Below are 7,518 nucleotides of genomic sequence, written 5' to 3' on the forward strand. Positions count from 1 at the left end.
AATTGAATCTCTAATTTTCTTTCTAATTATAAACTTTTATTTTGCCACACAAATTAAAATTCATAACGGAGTGATGATGGTTTTTTCTTATTTATATATTAAGGGAAATAAGAAAAATAATGTACAACTGTAGGCCAATAAGGGAACCTAATGAAATTAATTATTCCTTATAATAATGAATCCCTTCCTCTTCCTAAATTGTATATAAAGATGGTGAGAAATGATTAAGATTTGCACAAAGCTTAAGAGTTATAGCTATAACCAACCAAAAAACAATCTTCATCATCATCACAAAAATAGAAAAAATTTAAACCCCAAAATCAAGTTTTTTTTTTTTTTTTAAATTTGTCCATATCTTGTGTACTGAGCATCCAAGATCTTAAGACACTCTTTTTGGATGTAGTACATTCAAGATGTGTGCAAAATAAATTCAAATTCTTTGCATCCTAGAAAGTTACTTACAAGATATTTCACCTATATAAGGACTTACAAGTACCATAACTCAACACATGGTGAGGATGGAGTGATATTTGAGTGCAATTCTTCTATGATAATACTATTGATGAGCGGATACTTTATACGCTTTTTGGGGTTAATTTCATGTAGTTTTTAGTATATTTTAGTTAGTTTTTAGTATACTTTCATTAGTTTCTAGGCAAAATTCATATTTCTGGACTTTACTATGAGTTTGTGTGTTTTTCTATAATTTCAGATATTTTCTGGCTGAAATTGAGGGAGCTGAGCAAAAATCTGATTCAGGCTGAAAAAGGACTGCTGATGCTGTTGGATTCTGACCTCCCTGCACTCGGAATGGATTTTTTGGAGCTACAGAAGTCTAATTGGCACGCTCTCAATTCCGTTGGAAAGTATACATCCAGGGCTTTCCAACAATATATAATAGTCCATACTTTACTCAAGGATAGACGACGTAAACTGGCATTCAACGCCAGTTCCATGTTGCATTCTGGCGGTCCATACTTTACTCAAGGATAGACGACGTAAACTGGCATTCAACGCCAGTTCCATGTTGTATTCTGGCGTTAAATGCCAGAAACAAGTTACAAGTTGGAGTTGAACGCCAGAAACAAGTTACAACCTGGCGTTCAACTCTGGAAACAGTCTAGGCACGTGTAAAGCTTAAGTCTCAGGCCCAACACACACCAAGTGGGCCCCATAAGTGGATTTCTGCACCATCTATCTTAGTTTATTCGTTTTCTGTAAACCTAGGTTACTAGTTGAGTATTTAAATAACTTTTAGAGATTTATTCTGGATCTCATGACATTTTTAGATTTGAACTTTGTACTCTTTGACGGCATGAGTCTCTAAACTCCATTGTTGGGGGTGAGGAGCTCTGCTGTGTCCCGATGAATTAATGCAATTATTTCTGTTTTCTATTCAAACACGCTTGTTTCTATCTAAGATGTTCATTCGCACTTCAATATGATGGATGTGATGACCCGTGACACTCATCACCATTCTTAACCTATGAACGTGTGCCTGACAACCACCTCCGTTCTATCTTCGATTGAATGAGTATCTCTTGGATTCCTTAATCAGAATCTTCGTGGTATAAGCTAGAATCTATTGACAGCATTCTTGAGAATCCGGAAAGTCTAAACCTTGTCTGTGGTATTTCGAGTAGGATTCAGGGATTGAATGACTGTGACGAGCTTCAAACTCACAAGGGTTGGGCGTAGTGACAGACGCAAAAGGATCAATGGATCCTATTCCAGCATGAGTGAGAACCGACAGATGATTAGCCATGCGGTGACAGCGCACATGGACCATTTTCACTGATAGGACGGATGGTAACCATTGACAATGGTGATCCACCAACACACAGCTTACCATAGGAGGAACCTTGCGTGCGTGAAAAAGAAGACAGGGGGAAAGCAGAGATTCAGAAGACAAAGCATCTCCAAAACTCCAACATATTCTCCATTACTGCACAACAAGTATTTAATTCATACTCTTTTATTTTTTGCAATCCAAACTGATAATTATAATTGATATCCTGACTAAGAGTTACAAGATAACCATAGATTGCTTCAAGCCAACAATCTCCGTGGGATTCGACCCTTACTCACGTAAGGTATTACTTGGACGACCCAGTGCACTTGCTGGTTAGTGGTACGAGTTGTGAAAAGTGTGATTTACAATTCGTGCACCAACTACGCATGTGGCGTCTAGATTCTCTCGATGCACTAAAGAATTTCGTGTTAATGAATACGGATACAGTTGGTTCTAATGAGATTGGAAATGTCGGATACGAATTTCTGTCAACGCTATTGAATAGAGGATTTTGAAACAAGGAATTTTGGGTCTAAGGTGATAACCATGGGCAGATAATGTTTAACGTGTATTCGAAGCTAATGCCGCAATGTAACATGTAATAGAATGGTATGCTGAGACTCATGATGTAGGAGGTGGTGATGGGTCATGCCGCAATTTTAAGTTTGGTGTCAATTGCATGTTTTTATTTTCTTTTAATTTTCGAATTTGTGTTCATTGTTCTTTCTTAATCTTCAAATTATTCTTGTTTATTTTCCTTGTTTGATCTTTAGTTTTTCTTGTTCTGTGTCTTTTCTTGTTTTTCTTGTGCTTTTTCTAAATATCAATTTTCAAAAAAAAATCTCTATTTATTAAATACCTTATTAAAACACGTTAAATTTATAGCTCAATTGGCTAGAGCGTTGTGCTTGTGTTCTTGGTAATTGGCTATCTTCTTTTTAAAACTTTTTCAAAAATAATTTTTCTTTGAATAAATCTTGTGCCAAACTTTAAGTTTGGTGTTTTCTTGTTGATTTTTCTTTAGTTTTCGAAAATTTTATTTTGGTTTTCTAAAAATTTTAAGTTTGGTGTTCTATCTTCATGTTCCTGTTGTTCTTGTGAGTCTTTAAAGTGTTCTTGAGTCTTCCTTGTGTTTTGATCTTAAAATTTTTAAGTTTGGTGTTCCTTGGTGTTTCCCTCCAAAATTTTCGAAAATAAGGAACATTAGATCTAAAAATTTTAAGTTGTGTGTCTTTTGTGTATTTTTCTCTTTCATCATAAAATTCAAAAATAAAAAAATATATCTTTTCTCTCTATTTTAAAGTGAATTTTCGAAAATTGCTTTTAAAATTCAGATTTCTATTTCAAAATTTAAAATCTTTTTCAAAAATCATATCCAAAGTTGTTCAAATCTCCTTAATTAAGTAATTATTTTAGTTTTAAATTTTTTATTCTTAATTTTTGAAATCTATATTTAATTTCTAGTTATTTTATTTCATTTTTTTATTCATTCTCTTTTTATAAAATAAAAATAAAAATAAAAATATATTTTTATTGCAATTCACATCAATTCCCTTTTCTCCATCATAGACCTAAGTGGAAATGAACAGTCCAAAAGGACTCTGGGGTCATATGCTAACCCCACTACTGCTTCATATGGGAGCAGTATCTGTATACCCTCCATTGGAGTCAGTAGCTTTGAGTTGAATCCTCAGCTCATTATCATGGTGCAGCAAAGTTGCCAGTATTCTGGTCTTCCACAGGAAGAACCTACAGAGTTTCTGGCACAGTTTTTACAAATTGCTGACACAGTACATGACAAGGAAGTAGATCAGGATGTCTACAGATTATTACTGTTTCCATTCGCTGTAAAAGACCAAGCTAAGAGGTGGTTAAATAACCAACCTAAAGCTAGCATAAGGACATGGAAACAGCTGTCAGAAAAATTCCTGAATCAATACTTCCCTCCAAAACGGATGACATAGCTAAGGCTGGACATCCAAGGCTTTAAACAAGGAGATAATGAATCTCTTTATGATACCTGGGAGAGTTACAGAGAGATGCTAAGAAAATGCCCCTCTAAAATGTTTTCAGAATGGGTGCAGTTAGACATCTTCTATTATGGGCTTACAGAGAAAGCTCAAATTTCTCTAGATCACTCAGCTGGTGGATCTATACATATGAGCAGTGGCGGAACCAGAAATTTCATAAGAGGGGGACATACTTTAAGATTTTGATATTTTTAAACTTGCTCGACGATGCTTCATGGAACTAAAATCATCAATTATCATCTCTGAAGTGAATTTTGAAGCAATTTCCTTTTCAATATATACAATCATACAATCTGCTAAAAATTCATCTTCCATCTTGTTTCGAAGCCTTGTTTTAATAATCTTCATAGCTGAAAAGGCCCGTTCAGTTGTTGCTGTTGTCACAGGAAGAGTCAAAACAAGACGAATTAATCTATCAATTAAAGGATATATATTTGATTTTCCTGTCTCTGTCAATTTTTGACACAATTCAGCAAGAGTAGACAAATTCTGAAAATCTGGAGCTTTAACCACATCAAGTTCATAATGTTATAACTCATAATCCAATTGAATCTTTTCTTGCTCAGAAAAATCTAAAGAATAGAAATTCTTTACAAGATTGCATATGTTGCAAACACTGAATAACTTGAAAGCATCTTTAGGATCTAAAGATGTACTCAATATGAGGAGCTCGGTTGCTTGCTCACTAAATCTACTATTTAGCTCTTTCAATTGAAAATCTATCACGCTAGTAAAAATGTCAACACGATAGTGGTGTTCAACAGTGACAACATCCTTTTTACGACGAGACCGAATTATGTCACTAAAAGAAGCACCCATATCAGGTATCTGAATAGCATGATCATTGCAGAAAGAACTAACTTTCTCCAAAAGTGCTCCCCAACTACTATCTCTTAACTGTTGAATCAATGATTTTGTACTAGAAACCAGATGCATAACATTCAAAATATCTTGAGATTTTTGTTGTAATACTTGACAAAATTTATCAGTGATTCCCATGATTTCTTTCATCATATGCAAAATGAAAACAAAATCAAATGATAATAAAGATTTAAGAGCATAAGTAGCATCACCACGTTGAGAATATGTAGATCCATTAGTAGCCAAATCTTCCAGAACTGAAGTTGTTGCTCCAAACATACGTAAAAGGCTACAAATTGAGTTGAAGTGAGAGCTCCACCTGGTATCTCCTGATCTTTTTAATGTGCCAATTTGATTTGCTCCCCTTCCTGTTTCAATTTGATTAGTTGCAACTAAATGGGAAATTTCAGTTGCATAAGCAGATCGTAATTCATCATTGCGTTTGCAAGAAGAGCACACAACATTGATAATATTACTCAAACTTTGGAAAAAAGCATGAACATCAACAACTTCTTTAGCCGCAGCAACAAGAGCTAGCTGTAATTGATGAGAAAGCAATGAACATAATATGCATAAGGACATTCTTGAATAATTAAAGCTTGTAACCCTTTCCACTCTCCACGCATATTACTAGCTCCGTCATACCCTTGACCTCAAACATTTTGAATGTTGCGATTGTGATGAGATAATGCAGAGCAAATCTCTTGTTTTAGAGTAGCAGAAGTAGTATCTTTGACATGAACAACATCTATTAGCCTTTCTTTGACAAATCCATGCTTATCAACAAATCTAACAACAAGTGCCATTTGTTCTCTTCTAGATTCATCTCTAGCTTCATCAACAATCAAACAAAACTTTGCATTACCAATCTCATTGCGAATTTCATTTTGCACCTTTCTAGCAAAACATGTAGAATTTCCCTTTGAATAGAAGGTGATGTGTATATTGCATTTTGAGGAGCATTATCCAAAACAACTGCATCCACTTCTTTATTGTAAGAAGCTAATAATTTTAACATTTCAAGAAAATTTTCTCGATTCTGAGACTCATGACTCTCGTCACGTCCCCTAAAAGCACAAGCTTGAAATGTTAACCATCTGACAGTATCAATAGAGGCTTTAGGACGCAATCTATTGCTTAAAACTTGTTGTGAGCTTTGCTTAGCCAATACTTTGTCAATGTGACATAATTGATTAAGCAAATCTTTACAAGACTTAACAGCAATATTATGAGGAGAATTAAGAGATTTACCCACATGAGATAAAAATGCACAATCCTTTCCATTATTCACTTTTTTTCAATTGCGAAATCCTCCTGATGTGAATGGACTTGATTTTGTAGAAAATAAATAGCATGGAAGACAAATTGCAGCATCCACTTCTGGCGAATATTCTAGCCAAGAAAAAATCTTAAACCAATGAGCTTTGAAACGACGAGGATGACTTTCTAGACCAGAAAGAGGGTACTCATCCATAATAAATTGATATGGTCCAAACTTTATGTATGCTCTACGGATTTCATCTTGTTGATTGATAGGATAATTCCAAATTTGCGGACGCTTTCCGGGATCACGCATCAATGTATCAATATTAACTTGATCTATTTCAGTCCTTGTTATTTTGGAAGCAGGGGGTTGAATATCTTGCTCAACAAGTTGTGTCACAGGTTGTTCAATAATATTTTGAACATTACTCAAAGAATCTGAAGCTGAATTTTGTTCATCATATATTCTCTCTTTTCTCTTGAAAAATGAGTGAATTGTTTTCATCTTTGACATTTTTAACTTAACTTGAACAATCTAACAAAAAAAAAACAAAAATAATTGCATATATATTATTTTCTTAAAAAAAAATATTAAACCTATTGAGTAATAACAAATAATTTTAGAAACACAAATATATAATAACCAAAAATAAAGTTATTGATTTACCTGATTATTTTTTTGTTCCAAGTCTCACCAAAAAATAATTCTATTGAGTTTTGTCCTCACTTCAATCTTTGAACACTGTCCATTATAAAAAAAATAAATTAATTATTTTAAATAAATAATATAAATAATACTTGACATTGTTATTAACTTAAAAAAAAATTGAAATATACCTCTTTGAATCTTTGTTGTGCATTCAATGGTTAATATTTTGCTGTTCACTTCTCTTCAATGGTTTTTCTTCATATGTCTTGTTTTAGTATGGAAGGAAAATTAGAATGAGAAGAGTAGAAGACCAAAAGTTTGGGAACCACTAAAAGAGAGAGAAAAGTGGCGCTGATGCCTCTGATGGTTTGAAACAAATATTTGAAAAATGTACTAGGGTTACTTTAATTAATAGTATGGGCTTGGGCTAGTATAATAGAACCATTTTTATTAATTATTAGAATGGACTATTTGTTAACAAGAGCAACAATAATTCAAATATCCAATACATAGTGCAGTTTTTAGTTATTTTAATTTATAAAATTTTGTAACTTATATTTTTTTTAATATTATATATAAAAAAATTTAATATTATTAATTATTACTATTTACTATTTTTTTTTAAAAAATTTGGGGGGGACCATGGCCACCTTAGGTCCCCCCGTGGATCCGCCACTGCATATGAGAAAGACAATTGAAGAGGCTCAAGAGCTTATTGATACAGTTGCCAGAAATCAGCATCTGTACCTAAGCAATGAATCTTCCATGAAAGAAGAGGCTAAAACAGTAACTGCTGAACTCAGTCCTGCAGAACAAATTACTGAATTCAATCAGCAATTGGACTTTCTAACAAAACAGCTGGCCGAATTCAAGGAGATACTACAAGACACAAGAATGGCTAATATAAATCTGGAAGTACAGTT

At 33.5% G+C, this 7,518-nt stretch overlaps 1 long non-coding RNA gene across 1 annotated transcript; it reads right to left on the reverse strand.

Moving 5' to 3' along the window:
- Positions 3,995–7,260, reverse strand: LOC110270093. The gene is made up of 3 exons (XR_002359152.1): positions 6,784–7,260; positions 6,614–6,688; positions 3,995–4,196 (listed from the first exon to the last, which is right to left on the reverse strand). It is a non-coding gene; the product is annotated as an uncharacterized LOC110270093 (long non-coding RNA).

This window comes from Arachis ipaensis, chromosome B03 (assembly GCF_000816755.2).
Source record: "Arachis ipaensis cultivar K30076 chromosome B03, Araip1.1, whole genome shotgun sequence".
Taxonomy (NCBI): Eukaryota; Viridiplantae; Streptophyta; class Magnoliopsida; order Fabales; family Fabaceae; genus Arachis; species Arachis ipaensis.